Raw genomic sequence first — 23016 nt, forward strand, 5'->3', positions numbered from 1 at the left:
ACTCTTGAGGCAGCAGGGCCAGAGGTCCGGGTCAGAGCATCCCAGGGCACGGTGGCAGGGGGAGCCATGGCGTCTGCTCCCGTGAATCAGGCAGGCAGGGCAGCCTGGCCACTGTTTCTATCTGTTTCTATCCTAGCATGATTCTATGTACTCCTAGAAATTCCCTGGGCCAGCACAAATTCTTTATTAAATTCCCCTTCCTGCTTCTTCTAGCTACAGTTGTCTGCAACTGAAGACCCTCACTCATACCCAGAGAAGCTTCTTCTGCCTGTCACAGTCAATCCTGAACAGCACAAAGAAGGGACTCATCCTTTTCTGCAAATGCTGTCATATCCCAGTTGTCCTTGGCTCAAAACTCTGAATGCCCATCAGGTAAAGGGAAGTGGTTCAACTTAAACATTCCTTTTCACAAAGGGATATTAGCACAGCTGCAGTTTGCCTAGAAAACCTAAGAGTGGTCCATAAAGGGAAAGCCCATCTGTTTGGGGACATGAAATCTGCTCGTAGTCCACAGGATATCACACACCCAAAGCGAGGCCTCTAACTGCGCAGCCTAATTCTATAGACAGATCGTATTTGCCCTTATGGCAGCCTAGTGGGATGCATGACTGTGTCCAGGGGAAAGTGCGTTGGATTAGTTGGTTGCTATTATAGGTTAACACGTTTGCAACGTAGTTTTACTAAATCTGCATTCCCTGCTGGCGTTGAAGAAAATTCTGTAATAGATTATCCCAAAAGAACACAGAATGGATTTTCATTTCAAAACTCAAGGCAAGACCTTTAAAGGGACTTCAAGATTCCTAGCCAAGAAAAATATTTAATAAGCCAGAATTCTAAGCATGCTTAATTAAGTTATTAACCTATCAAGCATTCATAGCAATTGTGATTATAATTAGTGTTAAAAATAAGGACTGATAAAAAAGATTATACATCATGACCAAGTGGGGTTCATCCCAGGGACACAAGGCTGGTTCAACATACGCAAATCAATCAATGTAATACATCACATCAACAAGAGAAAGGACAAAAACCACATGATCATCTCAATCGATGCAGAAAAAGCATTTGATAAAATTCAACACCCATTTATGATAAAAACTCTCGCCAAAGTGGGTATAGAGGGAACATATCTCAACATAATAAAAGCTATATATGACAAACCTATAGCCAGCATAGTTCTCAATGGTGAAAAACTCAAAAGCTTCCCACTAAAATCTGGGACAAGACAAGGATGCCCACTATCACCACTTCTATTCAATATAGTCCTGGAAGTCCTAGCCACAGCAATCAGGCAAGAGAAAGAAATAAAAGGGATCCAAATTGGAAAAGAAGAGGTAAAAGTGTCATTATATGCTGACGACATGTTACTATATATAGAAAACCCTAAAAGGTCCACAAAAAAGCTACTAGAGCTGATAGAAGAATTCAGCAAGGTAGCAGGTTACAAAATTAATGTTCAAAAATCAGTTGCCTTTCTTTACACTAACGATAAATCAACAGAAAAAGAAAGTAAAGAAAAAAAATAAGGACTGGATAGGTATTGGTAAAGTTGTCCATTCCATCAAAAAAAAAAAACAAAACTCATGTCATTTTGGGTTACTGAACTAAAAATGATGAGAATTATCAAAAGGATAGCTTGCTCCCTGACTGTTCACACATACACACTCTCTTTCCTTTATAGCCCATTTTAATATGAGTGCCCAACATCTCCCCGCTTTGCTGATACCATATGGTGTTGACGTAGGTTTATTTAGGTTCTGTGTTATCTGGGGAACTGAAAATTGACTGGGGAGTTAGATGAGCTCTTATCTCCTGCTGGCTTCTTTGCTTGCTTATACTGCACTTTAAATAAATCACTCAACCTCTGAGCCTCTGTTTTCCCATTTAGAGAATGGGATCAGTGATGCCTGCTTTGCAGGCTCTTGGGAAGCTGGCGGGATGGCAAGGCTCTGTTGTTTCCTGGGAGGCTGGGAGCTACTGGATGCAGATGCACTAGTGGTATTCATGAGAAGGTAGCAACCGCCTGCAAAAGAAAGATACTGGCTTTCCTTAGTTAGACTCATTATTCAGAGAGCTCAGAAGCAGTTGCCTCCCTTTTCCACATTTCTCTCCAGAGAATTTCCTGTTATTTCCCTGGTATTAATTGATGGTGGGCACCCACATTCTGAATTCTCAAAAGGAGGAAGTGCTTCCTACTCTCGACATTGCTTATCTTCCTTTCTATTTACTTGGCTTCTGCAGGGGGGTAAGAAAGAGGGAACATGGCTTTTGGGGTTAATTGTGTAGGTTACTAGGGACATGCATGGAATGGTTAGTCTAAGCTCTACCTGCTTGCTTTCTTGTAGAAAATGTTTTGGGGCAAGAAATGAGGGGTTCATTCCTGAGTCAGGTTCTTCATCCTGACAAAGTTGCGTAGGAGGCGTGAGGCTATCCGTATTAGTTAAGGTGAAAGCTAAATTACTGCAACAGAGACCCAACCATACAGTGACTTAGTGGACTGTTCTTTCACAGGTAACAGTCTTGATGGGAGCAGGACAAGATGGCAGGCGGCTCTCCTCCAGTCATTCTGAGACCTTACATGCAATTCGGCTTAACTCATATAGTGAGATATAACTTAGGTTCCAAGTAGGATGGGAGCTTTCCATATGTTGGTGTGTTTGGGTGGGGCCTCCCAGTTAAGAGTACCTGCGTCATGACATGGTCTTGCAGCATCCTGTGCTGCTAGAAATAGCACTAAGCCACTTCTTGTTCCATTTTTCAACTCATATCAGCTGCAACAGTGAGATGATGTTGCAAAAATGCCCAACAGTGATGGGTCTGCACCAGCAGGAAGGCTTTATTACTCCTCCTGGAGACTTCTGCCTATTTTGGTGAGAGCAGAAACTATTCCCATGTTATTCCAGTGATGTTTGGCTATCTTTATAGAATGAGGTCTTCAGGTCCACCTCCGCCCACCACTGTCCCTTGTCCTCTGGCTGAACTCTCTGGGGACCTGAAGATGAGCACGTGATCCTTGCCATGAGAAGCTCTGGCTCTGGTGGGGGACCCAGACACGTGAAGGGTGAACACAGCACACGGTGATAAGTGCGGGGGCAGACAGAGAGCTGTAAGCACACAGAGGTGGGCACTCCCTTAGTCAGGAAAGAGTGGTCTCCCAAGGGGAAAGGAGGTTTCATCTGACTACAGGTTAATTATGTAAAGACTGAAGGAAGAGGGAAAAGTGCTCCGGGCAGAGAGACATTTACAAAGCAGTGAAAGAAGAATGGCAAATCCTCAGAATGACTGAAATGAACAAGACCTGGAGGACAGCTGGTGAGAACTGAGGCTAGAGAAATAACTAGAGGCCAGCTCCTAAAGAACCCCGAGCTCCTAAGGACCACTGATTTGTCATCTAAAGAGTCTGGACCCGATCCTGACAGCAATGGGAAACCATCAAAGAATTTTTAAAGGGTGATTATGAACCTATTTATGTCTTAAAAAGATGACTCACAACCAGAGGAAGGGATGTCCCTGTGGTCTCAGGTCCACCAGCATCAGATTCACCTGGAGTGCCAATTAAAACTACAGACTCTTGGGCCTCACCTCACGTGCACTGAATCAGAATCCCGAGGGGCGAACCCCACAAGCCTGCACTCGTTTAGAAGGCACTCTCCGAGCGATTCTTATGCCTACTGGGTACTTGCATGTCAGTGGCGGCATTCTTTAGGGCCGAGGGTCAGATAAGGGGGCATCCAGTCCTAGAGACACAAAAGGAGTCTAATGTGGAGGCAGATTTGGATGAAGAGGGTGGGGGAAGCTCTAATCCCAGCATGGGGAGTTAGGCAATCTGACTTTTTGAGAACTTTGGTCCTGAGAAACAATCGCTGTGAGTCCTTCCCCCCAGAAGCAAACACGGAAAAGTCTGGTAGAAGAAGATAAGAAATAGCTGTCCCCCGTCTGGTGGACAGCAGACACTCAAGGAGCCTGTTCACAGGATGTAGATGTGTGGGGGACAGGCTCTGTAAAAATAGATTGTACTCCAGGCCAAGAAAGTTTGCAGCTTGGAAACATTGACTGGGGGTTTCCAGCAACAGTGCTGCACCGCCTGGCATTTTTTATTTGTTTGTCTTTTAACTAAGTTAACTGCATATTCTTCCTATGGCTTAGAAAGTTGACACTGACAAGGACAGAGACATTTTGATTGGTGCATTTGCAGTCTGCCTGCGCCAAAGAAAGGTCAGAATGCTCCTCTCTGCTGGCCAGGCCTGGAATCAGTAAGCAGCAGCTGTAGCATTGGAAGGCATCACGCATTAAGACTACTGAAGCCTGGAAGAGATGAGGCAGGAGCATTATTCTCTCCTGCTGCAGACAGCACCATCACCTGCATTTCTGCTGGGGTGATTGTTTTTGCTTTTATGTGTCTTCCCCTTGGGTGGGTGGTTTTAGCATCCATGCTGCCAATTTCCTTGGCTGGGAACCTAAAGCCAGTAGAGGGCAGACCCAGGAACAGAACTGAACCTCCTCACCCTCAGCCTACTGCTCCAAATACCTCCAAAACTGCCTAGCTGCCTCATACCACGAGTGACCTTTTCCTAAAAAAGAAGAGACCAGAGACAACAGGGAGGCTTTCCAGAATACAGTTCTGCCTTGTGTATCGTATTCACCACATTCAGAATCTGGTTTGAACTGAGAAAATGCTATTGGGTCCTGTATTAGTTAGAGCAGCATTAGCTATGGAAACAAAGAAGACCCCCAAAGCACAGCGGCTTGACACAAGGGAAGTCTCTCTCTCTCTCTCATGTGACAGTTCAGTGCAGGTGCTCTGGGGTGGCAGTGGATGAGGTTGGGGAAGGGCTCTATTTCATGCAGTCACTGAAGGATTCAGGCTGACAGAGCCCTGGCTCCTTCAATGCTTGGCTTCCAAGGTCACTCTGGGCATTGCCCAGCCAAAGGAAAGGGAAACACGAAGGATGAAGTGTGGAAGTTTTGAAGCCCAGGCCTGGAAGTGGTACACATCCCTTCTGCTGCACCCCACTGAAATGAAATCAGTTCCATGGCCACACCCAACTAAAGAGAGTTTGGAAAACACAAGAGAAACAAACTATGATGAGCAAATAAGAAATGCCTAGTATTCTGTGGGCCAAGATGGGAGATCTTCCAGGAATAATGGTGACAAAAGCCAGAGATCTCTTCATTTATTACCTGCCACTTCTAATTCATTCATTCACTATCTACTCCACAAGCATCTATTAAGCTCTTGCTGTGTGTGACATACTGTACTAAATGCTTTGAAGGGATTTTAGGCCTACAGGACTTGGTCTGTTCTCTCAAGGAGTTCACAGAATAATGGAAAAGACAGACAACAACAATGAGGCAAGTGCTAGAATAGAGGAGTAGGTAAAGAAAGACACAAACTTGCAGGGGGAAGGTTCACCTAGTGGGCCTTCAGGGATGATTAGAGAGCTTTTCAGAACTAAAGGACAGGAAAGGGCAATTTCTGATAGGGAATAGCATTGGCAAAGGCATGAAGAGCAAGGAACATTCAGAGAATGGGGTTTGGTATACACAATAGGTCAAGTTTAGGGAGAGGAGAGAGAGACGCAGGGAAGGCAGAGGTGGAGAAAGGTAAGCACAGCAGCACAGTGTCTACCCCTAAGCCAGTGACTCCCCTTTTCTCTAATTAAACACTGTTTTCCCCTCACTCTTCTCAGACACCTGGTTCAAATTTTTGTTTCATGTATGTGTAGTGTCTTGTTTCTGAGCACTCTGAATTCAGCTGCAAGTATCACTCGACTCAGGACTCAAATTATGTCATCAGGACTCAGTTTCCATCCATCTCTAGGCTGTGCCCCCTGCTGCATTTGCAGAAATACAAAGCCTGTATGTCAGGCTTTGCGTGGTATAAAGATGGCAGTAGCAGACCCACTGACCCATATATTTTTTCAGGTTCACGTTCAACAGAAATTTCCAGCAAAGTTCTCTTGGTGTGTCATTGGTGTAGAGGGGCCCATGTGCCTATTCCTGAACTATTTTCTTTGATGTGTAGTTTTTTTATGTTTCTGTTGTGTTTTTGGCTTTGTTGTTGGTGGGGACAAGCATTGCAGCCTTCATCTTGCTGACGTCTTGAATCAATATTTTAGGCCAGGAAGTGTAATCTTCTTTTTAGCCCAGGCCTGAACTCATGCTTCCCTACTGGGCCTGAAGTAGTGAGAAGATGGTTACTCAGACGGAAACCTAGGTTCAGTTACCAAATGATGGGTGAATGGACACTTAGGCAAGGAAAAAAAATCCTTACCCAGAATTCCTGTGGACAGACTCTGCAGCCAAATTGGCTGACTGTGAGGACCCAAAATGTGCCTTGGGCTTTTCTAACATGTCTACCTTTTCATAAACGACCTTTGTTTTTGATCCTTCCAGTTCTCTCAGCTGATTCAAATTCTCTCTATCTTTAAAAATGAAGGGGAAAAAAAGCTCAAATTCACTTTCTTTCGGAAGCCCAAAGCGTTGCCCACTTCCTGCAAACAATTAGAGCATTTCTTGTCTATAAGACCTTCAGGAAACAAATGCTCTCCACTTCCGCCTGCTTGCTGGTTTTTAATGACTACACTTTTTCTGTCCAGCTAGACTCTAAACTCCTTTAGGGAAAGAAGTTTACACATCTTTATCTTCCCTGATACCTAATTTATATTTCACTTGATTTACACATTTATATACTACCTTGTTCTAAAGTGAATTTAAGGTAACTTACAAAAATGCACATGTACAACAAGTGGAGTAAAATTTAAAATAAGGTGGTGAGCTTCTTTGGGGAATCCAGTTACTGTATAAGAAGTTTGACTTCTCTGAGACTGCTATGATGTTCCTCAAACTAATCTGCTGGAGAGTGAGCTGCCAGTCATTCCCTCACTGTTCTAACCTCCTAGTTCAGGCACCAGAGACATAAGTAAAGAAGCCATTTCAGATATTGCAGCCCAGGCAGAAGCCACATGGAGCAGAGGAATCCAGCCAATGGGCAGAACCCAGAACCCAGATATATGAGTGCAGCCAATCTGTCCCCGACATATCCAGCCATTTGAACCACTCCTGCTGAACACTGTGGAGCAGACACAAGTCTTCCAGTGTGCCCTGACTGAATACTAGACCCACAAAATTTCATTTAAGGCACTATGTTAGTTTCAGAGGGGGATGAAAAGACAGTAAGCTTTGCTTCTAACCCTCATGGAGTGCAGAAACCAGAAATCTGAAGTACTAGGAAGAATAAGATTTACTTCTAATGATTTCAGTTCTGGATAAGATGGAGCAAGCACGCTCTACTCTGTCTCTCTCAGATATAAAACGTGGGCAAAATACACTGAGGACTCTGTAAAGTATATATTAGCAAGCATGTTGGGAAAGAATGCCAGAATTTGAAGCACCATTGTTTCCCCTCCGATACTTCATGAATTTATGCATGTATTATCCAGAATCTATATGCTGAAAACTACAGAATTCTGATGCAAGGAAGCAAAGAAACCTAAATACTTAGCAAGACATACTATATTCATGGTTTGGAAAACTCACAAGAGTGAAGATGTCAGTTCTCCCCAAAAAGATCTACAAATTTTATGCAATTCCAATGAAAATCTCAGCAGGATTTTTGTAGATAAAGACAAGCTAATTCTAAAATTTTTATGAAAAGTTAATGGAGCTAGAAAAACCAAAATAATTTTGAAAAAGAAGAATTAAGAGAAGGAAACAATGCCTGATTTTAAAACCTCCTATAAATTTACAGTAATCAAGGCAGTCTGAAATTCATGAAGGAACAGACACATAAGTCAATGGAACAGAACAGAGAGTCCTGTAGTAAATCCACATAAATATCAAGAACGAATTCAAAATGGATCATAGATCTAAATGTAAAATATTTTAAAAATAAAAATTTTAGAAGAAAACATTGTAAGAAATTTACCATGACCTATAGTTAAGCAAAGTGTTTTTAAACATCTCACCAAAAGCATAATCCATAAAATTACAAATGAATACCTTGGACTTCATCAAAATTGAAAACTTGTGCACTGCAAAAGATACTGTTAAGAAAATGAAAAGACAAACTGCAGACAGAATGAAAATATTTGCAAATTGCATACCTAACACAGAACTTGTATCCAGAATACATAAATAATTTTCAAAACTTCAGCAATGAGAAAACAAAGAACACAATTAAAAAGTGAGCAAAGACTTGAACAGGCAGTTCACTTTTGAGGGAAATGCAGATTGAAGCCATGAAATACCATTACATGTCTATGAGAACGGCTAAATAAAAATATGATACCAAATGGTGGTGAGGAAAGAAATAAATGGACCTCTCACATATTCCTGGTAGGATCTAAAATGGTGCAGCCGCTCTGGGAAACAGTTTGGCAAGCTCTTATAAAACTAAGCATACATTTACCTGAAGGGCCAGCAATCCCATTCCAAATGCACTTGAACAGCAGAGTGGCCAAACAGGATATACCCTTACAAGGGAATATTACTCAGTAATAAAAAGGAACAAACTTAGATGAACTCAAAGACATGTCAAGTGAGAAGAGCCAATCGCTAAGGGTTACATATCGTATGATTCCACTTATAAAATGTTCTCAAAAAGACAAAGCTATAGTGATGAAAAAACCATATCCGTGGTTGCCATCAGTTTGGGTGGGGAAGGGTCACGACTACAAAAAGAAAGCACGGGGAATTTGCTGAGATGGTAGAACTGCTCTGTTATCCTGATTGTTGTTGTGGTGGTTACATAAATCTATACATGTATTAAAATTCATAGAACTGTACACCAAAAAGAAGATGAATTTATGTTAATTTTTAAAATAATATTTTTAAAGGTGGAATGGAAAAAAATTATACCCTCACAATTGTCTATAACAGAAAACTTGAAAAAAAACAGAGTACATAAAGGAAGAGGACAGTTGAGAATTCTACTAGAGAAACAAATCTTGACTTTGAGCTTTGACATTTCAGAGTGTGACTGTGATGGGGCTCAGCTCCCTGGTCCAGGCAGTTCCCTTTGCTGAGGGCCTCCTCCAGCCATGAACCACTATGTGCTGACAGAACCGGCTGGAATGAAGGGCATTTGTATGCTGACAGCTTGATGTAGTTAACTATTCCTTGAGGAGGAAGTCAGAGGTATTGACTGACCTCCACCTGTGACAACACTGTGCGTCTCAGCCATCACTGGAGAGCCAGGTAACTAACCTCACCTTGCCCTTATTCTTTATACATCTGAAAACACTTTCATGAGTGCTACCTCTTTCAAATCTCTGTGAGGAAAGGTGGGCTAGGCATTATTGTCTTTATTTTATGTAGGAAGAAACTGAGACTGAGAGGTGAGGTGATTTGGCCAAAGCCAGGCAGCAGGGGAAGAGGCCAAAGGCAGAGACCCAGGGCTTCTGGCTTATATTCTTCTTTCTCTCCTTCACTCATCCATTTATTTTATTTTATTTTATTTTTAAAAAATAAGTATTTGTTAAATGAATGTTCTCATTTTTTTATTGTGGTAGTTGGTTTACAATGTTTTGTTAATTTCTTTTGGGGGAAGTTAATTAGGCTTTTCTATCTATCTATTTTAGTGGAGGTACTGGGGATTGAACACAGGACCTCACACATGCTAAGCATGTGGTCTACCACTGAGCTATACCCTCCCCTACCATTCATCCATTTAAATAATATTCACTGAGTGCCTACTATATGACAGGGGGTATGTCCCTGATTGCTTAAATTCCAAGTGAAAGAAAAGACGTATGTATAGATGTTTAAAACAAGGTACTAAGTGATAAAGGCCATGTGTATAGTAAGAACAATAAGAGTTACAACAGGAGTGCCGGTTGTTGCATGATCAGGGCAGACTTTACAGAAAAGATGGGCTTTGATTTGACTGTTAAAAGTAGGAGAGAATTTTGAAAACTTGAGATTGAGGGAGGGACATACTCCAAATGCAAGCAGGTGTAGGGGCCAGCCTCCCAAGTAGCCTGCAGTGGTTTTTGCCTCCTGATATCCATGGCCGTGTGTAGTCTCTTCTCGTGTTGAATCACGGCTGTTGTTGGTGAACAAGAGAGTACAGCAGAGGTAACAGTGTGGGACTTTGGAGATGAGGTCATAAAGGGCATTGTGACTTACACCTTGTCTCCTAAATACTCATTCTGGGAGAAGCCAGCCACCATGTCATAAGGTCATGCAAGCAGTCCTGAGCAGAGGCCCATGTGGGGAGGCATCGAGGCATCTTGCCAATAGCCAGCACCAACTCACCACCTACGTGAGTGAGCCACCCTAGGAATGGATCCTCAAGCCCTGATAGAGTTCTCAGCTGACTGCAAGGTCCGAAAGATATCTTGGTACAACCTCATGAGAACCTCAACCCTAAACTACCCAGCTAGCTGCTCCCCAATTTCTGACACACAGAACCATGAGAGGTAATTAATTGTTGCTATTTAAAACCACTGAGCTTTAGGGCAATTTTTAATACAGCATTAGGTAACAATAAAATATATGAGCCAACTTGGAGAAGAAAAAAACCCCAGACAAACCCACAAGACCTGCTCAGCAGATACTCTGCTCCAGGGCCCAGGAAGGCAGGGGTTTTAGCAGGCTGAGCATGAGGCAGAAAAGACCTGAACAAAGGCAATGGCAGAAAGAACTGAGCAGGAGGGACAGACGGGAGAGGTGCCACAAAGAGAGAATTCCCTGGCCACCCCTGGGTTCTAGGCCTGAACCATTCAGTTATTTCTGCTAATGTTAACAATTCTGCTAATGCTATTAGCAGAAATGGCTTAGGGAAAACAGAGTGAATTGTTTCCTTCATACCGTGCTTTTCATGTTTTGTGACAAATATTGGGCAGTCATTCAGCTCACCCACTCTCCTTTCTTCCCAGACACATTGCTGGGTCACACTCCTCAGCTTCCCTTACTATCTCTCGTGGCTGTGTGATGGCACATGGGACATAAACAGCAGTGATGAACAGCACTGCCAGGCCCAGACCCCAAAACCTCCTGCACGACCCTTCCTTCTTTCTCTTACCATGTGCCGCTTCCATGCAGAGGACGGGAGACCCTAATACAAGAGCAGTAAGGTGAAAGGATCGTGGATCCCCAGGTCACCTCACTGAAGGCCACCTGCCAAATACCTGCATTCAGCAATTTTACGTGAGCAAGAAATAAACTTCTCTTGTGTGAAAACATAAGTGAAGTCATCAGGATAGCATAAAGAGACTGTAGGGGAAAACAGGATGGAGTAAAGAGTGAGCCCAGTAAACACACACACCACATGCATCTCAAGGTCCAGGGTGAGTGATTATTAGAGATGAGTTACAGCCTTACGATCTGAGCTTTCTAGTAGCCAAATCAAAAAGAGAAACATGATCAGTGACATGACTCACAGACACCATGAGATTTTTAAAAACAAAGAAAAAAAAATCACTCAGAAGTGTGATTACTTCCAATAAGGAAATTAAATAGAAGTTTTCCCAGGGCGTCCTCATAAAAAACACACCGCGTGATGTAATAAACAATGTCCTCAATAATATCCTAGCAGCCAGTGAACCACAGGTTTTATCTCTGTTCCTTATAATGTCCTTCAATGAAGGATACAAGAAGTCATAAAATGCCCTGGTCCATTCCAGCAAAATCCATTCCATGGCGTTGAGGGGGAAGCACAAACTTTTGTGATGGAGTTAGTTTTCTGCTGGTCTGATTGCACCTACCAGTGGATGTGAGCACGTCTAGAGGGGCTACTAGAAGTGAGTCTCTCAGATAGTCCCCCTCAGCCAGTTTGGGTATCTGATAAATATGTTTCTATTGACTGATTCTCTGGCAGTTATGTGTATAGTTTTGAGGGTGGAAAAGGAAAAGTGGGAGAAGGAGGCCCAAATATCCTGATGCTACTGCCCTGTGACCCCGCATTCCCTACCAAGTCTTATCTGGCGGCTCTTGGCGGCCAGGGCGCTTCACCATCTCATGTGTTTTGCTGAGCTTTCTCCCAGTGTGTTTTTCTGGAGCAGCAGAATTAAGAATACTGACTAGAGGATAAAAAAGGAAGGATAATAAAGTATAAAAACAACTGTAAAAAGTCATTATGATATGCTTTCAAAGCCAGTAATTACCACTCTTGCTTAACATGTAAACCACTATTAGCGTTCTATTTGAACTACAACTGGGTGCTTGTTATTTGACATGGAATGCTTCTGAGAAAGACCTAACATCTGCCCACAACTGGATTCCTTTCCAAGCATTCCTGGGAGGAGGAGGAAAGGGATGTCAGGAGGGTAATTTAATGCTTATAGTTAAAACCTTGAAAAGGACCCGCTGTAAGGGGAAGCTGAAGGGATGAATCAATAAACATGGAAAATAACTTCTGGTTGGCCCTGTGAAGCAAACCCAGAGAGCTGTCTTTAGAGGGAGATGCATCAAGACTGGCCTTTCGCAAAATACAATGGTTATATACCACGTTGGGAGATCAAGACTCTTTTGAAGAACAGGTATATTTTGAAAGTAGCTGGCTTGAGGAAGTGAGGTGGGACGGAATATGGAAACAGAAGTATATGGGCCCAGAGACCTGGGAGCCTAACTTAGTAACTGTGGCCAGCGAATAGTGCCACTCATTTTAGTGAGCATTAAAGGAAACAAGAGGAAAACTGATCTTTAATGGGTGGTGTTTTCTACAACAGGGGAAAATAGTACAGTGACAGTGGTTCAGTAAATCTCTGAATATGGGTGTGGCAGAGGGAAGATATTTGGAATTAAATGCATTTAAAATATGAGTGGCACACCATGTGTAGTGATAGTCATTTAGATTCCCCTAGAGTCGGGCAAACTAGCTGTGAATCTGACAACAAGATGGATAAATTATTATCCTGACAACTCAAACTCTGGCAAGAGCTGGAGAACTGTTCTAGCGGTAATGACAGAAACAGGTCAGGCTCGGATTGAGCCAGAGCTAAGTAACAAATATTTCTAGTATTTTATGCAAAACACTATTCAACCATTCTTCTTTCAGTTCAGTGAAGCTTAGAAACAATACAAACGAGTATTTGTATGACTTTGGAGGAATTCAGGAAAGCCGTGAAGATGCCTGAAATCTGGAGACTCAATGGGTGAAGATGGATTTATGTTAGTATTATTTAAGTGCTGCTGTAATCTCAGACCTCAGCTTCTGCCTTCACAGTGACATAAACCTAATAACCTTTTCCAGCCTTGGAATCATTTCTTCTCCTCCAGTCTCCAGGGTGATTTCTTCTGCTTCAATCTCCTGAACTACTCTGAACCCCTCCTAAGACAACATCAACACTGCTCTCTGGTTACAGCAGACACCCTGGGTTGCCTACTCAACAGTCATTTTACCCTTTCTCCTTGTAAACAAAACCTCAAATCATTTTTGTTTATCGAGTCATCCTCTTCTGCCTGACCGTGTGCTCACCGGACAGCTCATGGCACTCCCTTTCCTCTTGCCAGGCCTTGCTTAGGAATAAACATGTGACCCCATTCTATGCGCTAAGATGTGAGGAGGACTCTCTGGGTGGGGCGAGGGGGCGAGGTGGATTCTAGGAAAGCTTTCCCAACTTTGATAGAGAGATTCATGGGGGAAAATAGTCATTCTGCTGCTGAACATTGTCGTGGGTGTATGCGCTTGGAACTGGGATAACGATCAAGCAAAGATAAAGGGTGCTAGTCAAGAAAAAGTCAACTGAGGAACGAACTGAGTTAATGACAGCAGCGTAGAAAGACGACGAGAACTAACACCCTTAATGTTATTAGGGCCACTGAAGAAGCCGAGTGAGAGCTCCCCATTTTAGGACTTACAAATTTTCTCACTGTTTAAGCAGTTTTGACTTTAGCTGTTTTCTATGATTTGCAGCTGAAAGTGTGATAACTGGTAACATAAATACGTGTGTATTTATCTCCTTATTAGATTCCATAGTAAACGTTTTTGTTATTATGACCCACAATGCTTGCCGTATACCAGGTGTCAATGAGTCTTAGTTTCCTACAGAGGTAAATGCATGGGTGGATAGATAGATACGCCACATCTTAATAATACCAGCAGCATTCCCCAGCTCATTGAATTGCATAACTATCCATCCAGGTGCATAAGCCAGAAACCTATTCTGGAGACTTCCCTACTCCCCTCTCTCTATAGCAGCCAACCTATTTCCCAGGTCTGTTTGTTTTGCTGTCTAGCTTCACCTCGAGTTGCTGTTTCAAACTACTATCATGTCTCAACCGGTCTAGTGCAGTAGACTCCTGAAAACTAGCTTCCTGAAATTTCTCATATCTGTTCTCTACACTGCAGCTAAAAAAGAATGTTTTCAAAATGCTAAATCATCCATCCCTCCCACCTTCACCCTTAATTAAAGGATAAAGAATAAATTTCTAAAATTCTTAAGATGTGCACAAGGACACACAGGCCATCTACTCTTTTAGGCTACCTCTTGCCCTTGGCCTTCTGTCGATCCTGTGGTGTGCCTTGCTTTGCACATCCTGTTCCATCCGCCTGGCAGGCTCTCCCCACTGGCATCCCTAACAATCACATGCCCTGTGTGGTCCATCCACCATCTTCAGGGCAGTCTTGTTTTCCCAGGGAAGCCTATCCTCTAGTCCTTGAATAGGTGGTCCCCACTGTTGTACACTTGGCTAACACCATATATCTTGCAGTCACAGCCAGGGTGTCCATCCAAGCTGGGACACTTCTGAGAGTGAATGGGGGAACTATTAATAATTATACTGGGGCAATAAGTAGGAATAGAGATCTTTCTGGGTTAACAGAACATCGGGTCACTCCGTTCTTTATACTTACTTTTTCCTTATTAGTGTTTTCATTGAAAGTGTGCCTCCCCCAGATCTCTACAGGGGAAAGGACCACATCCTTCTTTTTTAGCTCATTATCACATTCTCTATGCCTAACACAGTGCTAGGTTTAATAATATACGTTGGAAAGAATGACTATGATAACTCAGTTTGCATTATCCTTTTCTATTATTTTTTATTATTCTCCTTAGACTGGTGTTGATATAATGTTATGCTATATTCTTTCTTCTTATTTTTAAATATCTAATCATTCTGCACAGCACTGCTTTACTGCTGGCTCATTCAGTCAACAAGTATCTACTGAACATCCAATATGTGCTGAGCATGAACTAGACACCAGGGAAACAGCAGCAAACAAGTCACAGTTCCTGCCCTCAAGGACTTCATAGCCCCACAAGGGTGACACTTGGAGCCCATCAGGACTCTAGGTCACTTTTTACCACGTAAATACCTAGCCAGTCTGGGCCTGGATGTGAAAGAGATGGTTTGAACTTTTTCATTTCCTTATCAGTTATATCATTTCCTTCACTTTAGTTCCAAGGCCAGTGCCCTCATGATTTCCATTTCTTACTAAAACCTAGCTCCAGGACACATTCAACCACTTTGGGATAATTTCAGATTCTGGCAATATGTTAACAATCATATTCATGCATATCAACTGAGAAGAAATAAATGGAAATCTCTAGGTGCCTGAAATTAGGAGTTATAAGCTTATGATCTAATCCTCAAGTTTCCCCATGGGTGCTTATCGAATTTAGTAATAGTTAGAAGTTTGAGTTTTAACACACAATCAGGCCAGGATATGAGGCTGTGGGTCCTATGAGACACTGAACGGGAACTAATACTGTTCATGAAGCTGGGATGCTCAAAGAGATGGAGTCTCAGTAATGAGGGGCCTAGGAAAAAAGACCCACTCACCTTGACATAAAGATGATGAAGTTTGCTATTCTGGGCTATGGAAAACGAAAAGAATTATTCCCAGAAAAATAAAACCCAGGCCTCTACCTTATGATGTATTGAGGTTAGAAGGTACACTTCTGTCATGATTTGGAAACTGTCAGGATTAGAAATTTACATAAAAATTAGTCCTGGGACAGTGATATCCCTGGAGTGCTTGGCAGAAGCGAACAGAAAATCTCTACGGGTGACACTTCCGCAGCCTGGGCCACATAGGGTTTCATAGGAAGGTTTCATTGAAGATGAGTTTATAATTTAAGATGTAGGTACAAAGAACAGAAGAATAGGTACCCAGGAACCTACGATAATACAAGTATTATGTGAAAAAGATAATGTCTTGAGTAGAATCTTCTGGAAACAGATTCTGATGTGGAAATTTGCCTGCGAGAGGTTTTTTGGAGAACACACGAAGGGAAACCTTGGAGACAGTGAAGGGAGGATTAGGCAGAAGGAGACACAGTGATGCAATTGCAACAGAAGCCTCAGCTATCCCACAGGATCTCAGGAGTCGGGATGACCCTTAATATTCCAAACTGAGACAGTAAGACTGGCCCTTTACGTCCCAACAGCAACCAATCACCGGATGCAAGTTTCCCCTAAAAGAGGTTATAAACTTGGGAAAAATAGCTCCCTTTGGCCAAAGGCAAATCCCAGAGAGACCCAGAAGGGAGCCAACAGCAGCCAATGTACCCAGCAACAAAGAAATGAATGTCTCGGTCTGGAAGTCAGAGGACAAGAGGTGGGGAGTCTGAGCAGCACCAGTCAGCATCCACTACAGTCCAGCCTTGGGCTGTTCAGATCCACTCACATTTTGTGTTAAGTCTGTCCTGTCTTGGGACAGCATCTTCAGGTTTCTGATTGGTCCTCCTCAGATTCCTGAGGAATCTCAGACAGGGAACGTTAGTTGAGAAAGTTAGCAATCCCTGTTGCAGCAACTAGTTTTAAGAGCACAATCAGTTTTCATAATCTCCTTTATTAACTACCCTCTCCATATTCTCCTCACCCTTGGCTAGGATCTCTCATGATCTTAGTGATTTAACCGGTAGCTCTAAGGGTCCAGGCTTTTGATTACCATGCCCTTCTGAGGTCATGTCTGTCTGTTGTGTATTTATCCATTAACCATCCAAACTGGGCAGCAGAACATCAAGAGATGCCCCGACTGTTCACTGAGTGTGAAACAGAGTCTTCCCTTTCTTCTTATGTAACAGCAGTTGCATTGCCCCCTGATGACCAGTGTAAATTAAACTTGCAAGGAGAGTGCCACCCTTCCCTTGCCCACTGTCCTCTTGACATGAGGACCTAGTGACGGCCAGAGTGTAAGGTGAAACAGGACTCCTACTGTAGCCCCTGGTGGGAGCAGTCATCCTCTAAGAATCAGGACTTCTACCACAGAGCCTAAAGCTTCAAAGACAGGAAAAACAAGTCCAAAAGTGGTGACTGTGAATGACAGTAACATAAAGAGAGAGAAAATAGGAAAGAGTAGTTAAGAAATTTGATAGGTAGAATGAGAATGCACTCTATTTTTAGTTTTTTTAAGGAACCACTGTATTTTTTCCATAGTGGCTGCACCAAATTACATTCCCACCAATGGTTCTGAATCTATATGCACTTAACAGCATAGATTCAGAATACACACACAAAAAAATTCAAGGATTCGTGGCAGCCTACCTAAAACACTACATCTCCTGGGAATTTTGCATTTTCACAAGGCTTAATACCGCAAGAAAAAAAGATTAAATTTAAGAGAGAGGTTATTGGATCAATTTTAACTATTAAGAAGCAAGGTTAACTTATAAATACACCCTGGAAAGTTTTAAATCGATTTTTTTTATCTTGTTAACTTTATTTGCCAAGTACAACTGTGTTTATGAAGTTGAATTCTTGCTTACAGATTCTAGGAAGTAAATTCAGTAAATGAGTTGTGAAATTGAGCTGAATTTTCACAAAGAAATCTAAAACTTGAGCCAACTGTCAAAGATTCATGCATCAAGGTAGACTTTCCAGGTGAGTTTCTCATGAAACTGAAATAATTTTTGAGAAGTCTGGACTGGCTGATGGTGCAGTAACAGCCAAATTCTGAAAACAGACAGGAATATTTTGTATTAGTTGTTCTATTTTTTTTTGTTTTGTTTGGCAAGGAATTTTTATTTTCTTTAATTAAAATAAATTATCAGTACCACGGCTTATACAATCATAGGCTCAAAAAAAAAAAAACAAACCCTCTCCATGGACTAAAATTCCAAGAGAACCGTGTACCTCTAGTTTTCAACATCTATTTACAAAGTGAGACAATCTCTTCTCTCTTATGTGCAGATTCTTCCTCTCCTTTATGTCTCCGTGATTTCCTCACTCAATCTTGTCCTTTCTCAGATGAAAGGGAAAAGGAATAAATTAATCAGGGCTTAAATCAGATAGGATTTTGTAACTGGTAATACTGTGACAGGATGAGGAGGTGGAGAGGGAGAGCAGGGAGGGAAGAAGGAGGGGAGAGAGAGAACATGAGCATGAAGGCTTTTGCGGGGGCAGTAGATCTCAGCAAGGGGGGTGATACCCGTGATGGCCTCACCAAAGGGGAGATTTGGCTGCTAGATTTGACCTTGCTCCCAAGTAATTGATGAACTGTAACATTATCATCAAAATAATGGTAATGAGCTATAGATGCAGACTCTCTGCCCATGGAGATTGTAGACAAAATAGGCGTTAAGGCAAAAAGCATTATTCAGGCTAAAAAGACTCATTACATAACTCCCTGTTAGGAAAGTTGTGGTAGGGTTATTTGACTGCGGTGAGCTCAGCTCTTCCACATCTGAAGAGAAGAAGAATTCAATGGGGAAAAAAAAGTGTCCACAGCTAAATTTGGTGGTGATGTCTGAGCCTCAAGTCTCCTTGCTCCCGTCATCCTAAAGAGCCAAATCTCACTAGTTCCGCAAAATCAGGTTCAACGTCAAGTTCTTTATTAGGCTCTTGTCTTAGTTATATTTTTGGTGCTCTTTCTCTGACACTTGAAAATGCCAAATATTGTCCTAGTTGTGGTGTTAGAATAAATTAACTTCTTCATTTCTGCTTTCTCTGTATTCTTTCTTGAGAATTTTCCTGTGAAGAAATTGGGTTTTTATCTGCAGTGATCTGACTAGACATTTTACAGTTAAGGCATCTCATTTCTGACCTATAGATTGTTTTGTTCAATGGGATGTCAGTCATGCATCTTTGAATCTCTGGAATTTTGGTTTACCCTTGAGAATGTTCTGACTTTGGAAGCAATTCCTCGTTGTTGGTTTTTGTTTTGTTTTGTTTTGTTTTGTTTTCCCTGTTTGGCAGCAGCCTTTCTACTGGTGTTTACTTTTTATTGATTTATGGTAATAGATGACCAGCCCCTTCCTTTCTGTCACTTACAGGTTGACCTCCTTAGCTGAGGTTTTTCTAAAACCGGCACACAAGGTATAAACACAAGATAACCTTGTAAATTCAAAGGCTGCTTCCATTGAGTTAAAAATCTACACCTTCAGGGTGCAGAACTTGACACTAACAAAAATTTAAGCTAACAGCTTAGTGCTTCATGCCTCACACTGAGTGGCTGCTACACATCTAGGTTTGTGAACCTGGATTTCTGACGTCTTTCTTTTTAGACCAGTGGCCTTCAAATTCTGGTGTGCATCAGAATGATGCAGCCTGCTGCTAAGAAGTATAGACTTCCAGGCATTGATTCAGTAGATCTGGGGGCAGGGCCCGGGGATCTCCATTTTAATAAGCCCTGTGGGTGATTCTGTTGCCAATCATACTTTAACCTCCTTGAAACAGGCTGAGAAAGAGAAAAGCATCCCCGCTTCCCAGCTGGGTCTTGGTGTTGCTAGAGGCTGTCCTGGCACTGATGGTAGGCCCTGGTGTTCTCCCTGAGTTACAAAAATAATTTCAGAGACCGTCAACATCGGACAAGGCCTCTGTGTGACCAGGATGGATCAAGACAAAAACAAAAAGACTCTGTGATCATATCTGAATACGGCTGAAAACAAGAACAATGTCCAAACCACAAAATACCAAAGACTCCTCCTCTCCCCACCGACAGGAGTGACTGGGCTCTTTTCCCAGTTACAGCTTGTCCTCAGTCTGCTCTGCTTTCCTTTTAGGGATTTCTTGGTGATCACGGTATCTCCCTTGTCAGGTAAGTATTAGATACTTCTTACTGTGTATTTATTGAGATACACGATTGTAGAATTATTTCGGCTTCCCCACAGCATTCAATCCAGAGCACAGCCCTACTTCCTTAAACCCTCCCCCAAATCACTTACCACAAGCCCATATCCTATAAGTTCTAACACTCTCTTGCCAAAATGTCCCCACAATTCCCCACAGCGTGCTCTCTCCTTTGCTGTAACAAGTACTTAACGCAACTTGTTCAACTGCAGGGGTGTTCCTGGTGGGCTCTGACAGGAGGATACTGACAAGGCTCACTGGCTGGACTGATGCTTCCCCTTCTTTCTCTGTGGCCAAGCTGTGCTGGCCACTCGTGGCTACTAAGCCGCTCAGGCATTTATGTAGCATTCCTGGGCATGTGTGCTCCCTGCTGAGGAAACACACGAGTATTTGCTGTATCAGTCACGACCCACGCAGGACAGTGCCTGGGGTGGGGGTAACTGAGGAGAGCTCAGTGAACTTGCAGAGGCACCGGCAATAAAGCACAGTGAAGCACTGGGGACCTGCACCATCCGAAGCCTGAAGGAGCAAGAGCAAGGAGAGGTTACCAGAGACAGGGAGCCACAGAAGAGGCCCAACAGGAGCAGCGGCCTTTGGACGAGGAAGGCAGCCCCTGCTGACTGACTGGCCAGCAGGGCAGGAACCGGGGAGGCCAAATACCCTGACTTCATTCTTCCCCCTCTCTTTGGTCTGCCCAATGTCTTGGCAGAAGCCAAATAAAGCCAGAGGCAAGAAAGCCCCAGATACAGTCCATGTGGTCGGCCTCCAGAGTCCAGAGCAGGACGGAACTGGAGGGACAAAAGGAGAAACAGCCGCACACCTGCAGAAGTCTATTCTGTTTCTTCACAAACTTGTTCACACCACCTGTGCCATGCATATGCGAAGTTATCAAATGTCACGTAGACCAATAAGGCCTAACTACAGAAACAAACATGCTCTTCATGATCCCGTGAAAACTAAGTTGAATGTTCCTTTTTTCACTGAAGTACAGTTGATTTATAATAGTATACTGGTTTCAGGTATACAACATAGTGATTCAATACTTGTATAGAAATACTCCATCTAAAGTAATTACAAAATAATGGCTATATTTCCCTGAGCTGTAGAATATATCCTTTTTGCATGTATATTCTATACACAGTAGTTTGTATCTCTTAATCCCATACCACTATCTTGCTCTTTCCCACTTCTCTCTCCGCACTGCTAACCACTGGTTGGTTCTCTATTTCTATGAGCCTGTTTCTGTTTTGTTATATACATTCATTTTTTTTTTAGATTCCACATATGAGTGATAACATACAGTATTTGTTTTTCTCTGTCTGACTTATTTTACGAAGCATAACACCCTCTCAGTCCATCCATGTTGTTGCAAATGCTTTTTTATGGCTGAGTAATATTCCACTGTACATGTGTGTGTGTGTGTGTGTGTGTGTGTGTGTGTATCACATCTTAATCCATCCATATGTTGATGGATATTTAGGTTGCTTCCATATCTTGGCCATTGTAAATAATGCTGCTATGAATACTGGGGTGCATCAATCTTTTCAAATTAGGGTTTTAGTTTTCTCTGGATATATACCTAGCAGTGGAGTTGCTGGATCATATGATAATTCTTTTTTGGCTTTCTGAGGAACCTCTATACTGTGTTTCCATAATGGCTATACCAGTTTACAATCCCACAATGTGCTAGGGTTCCCTTTTCTCCACAATGTCGCCAGCATTTGTTATTTACAGACGTTCTGATGATAACCATTTTACAGGTGTGAGGTGCTATCTCATTGTGGTTTTGATTTGCATTTCTCTGATGATTAGTGATGTTAAGCATTTTTTCACGTGCTTGTTGGGCATCTATAGGTCTTCTTTGGAAAACATCTGTTCAGGTCTTCTGCCCAGTTTTTAATCAGGTTGTTTGTCTGATATTGAGTTGTATGAGCTGTTTATATATTGTGGATATTAACCCCTTATTGGTCATACCATTTGCAAATACTTTCTCTCATTCAGTAGGCTGTCTTTTCATTTTGTCAATGGTTTCCTTTGCTGTGCAGAAGCTTTTAAGTTTAATTAGGTCCAATTTGTTTATTTTTGCTTTTGTTCTTTTTCCCTTAGGAGACAGATCTACAACTTATGTCAAAGAGTGTTCTGCCTACATTCTCCTTAGAGTTTGGTGGTTTTATGTCTTATATCTTTATAATCCATTTTGAGTTTATTTTTGTATATGGTATGAGAAAATGTTCTAATTTCATTCTTTTACATGTAGCTGTCCAGTTTTCCTAGCACCACTTATTGAAGAGACTGTCTTTTCTCCATTGTACATTCTTGCCTCCTTTGTCAGAGATTAATTGACCATAAGTGAGTAGGTTTATTTCTGGGCTCTCTATTCTGTTCCTTTGGTCTGTGTGTCTGTTTTTGTGCTGGTACCATACTGTTTTGATTATTGTAGCTAAGATGAATGCTTTGAAAAGACTGAATAAGAATAACAGCAACAAGAAATAAATGTCTGTGTTTATTATGTGCCAATTATTTTTCCAGGAGCTCCTTTTAGTGGAGAATGATATAAGAAACCAAGATCTGGGCACTAGGTGTACTCGTCACTGTTGGATTGCTGCATTCCCAGGTCCTCACAGTGGACAGAGCCAAGGAATGTATGTTACACATACATTTATTTCTATATCTATTTATATATATTGAAAATCATCAGTCACACCAATACCTCCTATTCCAACACCACAAAATTTTTTCTAGTTTTATTCCTTTTCATAATTGTAACTCCCTCCTCCCATTGCGAATAATCTGGCTCTCATTATCCTTAATATATTTACTTACTTGATCAATAGTCCTGTATGTAACCAATATACTATTGCCACCAACATTCTCTCCTCTGTCACTCCATGCTCAGTCACCTCTCTGGATAGAAAATGTGCAGACTTAAGTGGGCCCTGATACCCCCATGTCGGGCTACCCCACACAGGGATGCCCACTTACTGTGCTTAGACTCCGACTCACTGTGCCACAGTGTCCCACCCTCCATGGATGCCCTCCTTACTCCACACTGGGCCAATT

The 23016-nt window shown here is 42.2% G+C and overlaps 2 long non-coding RNA genes across 2 annotated transcripts; both read left to right on the forward strand.

Annotated features, from left to right (window-relative positions):
• Window positions 1–10170: 10170 nt before the first annotated feature.
• LOC140689725 (uncharacterized) lies at window positions 10171–13190 on the forward strand. The gene is made up of 2 exons (XR_012064800.1): window positions 10171–10421; window positions 13001–13190. It is a non-coding gene; the product is annotated as an uncharacterized lncRNA (long non-coding RNA).
• Window positions 13191–19887: 6697 nt separating this feature from the next.
• On the forward strand, window positions 19888–20704 carry LOC140689727 (uncharacterized). The gene is made up of 2 exons (XR_012064801.1): window positions 19888–19924; window positions 20169–20704. It is a non-coding gene; the product is annotated as an uncharacterized lncRNA (long non-coding RNA).
• Window positions 20705–23016: the final 2312 nt, after the last annotated feature.

This window comes from Vicugna pacos, chromosome 3, assembly GCF_048564905.1.
Source record: "Vicugna pacos chromosome 3, VicPac4, whole genome shotgun sequence".
Lineage (NCBI taxonomy): Eukaryota > Metazoa > Chordata > Mammalia > Artiodactyla > Camelidae > Vicugna > Vicugna pacos.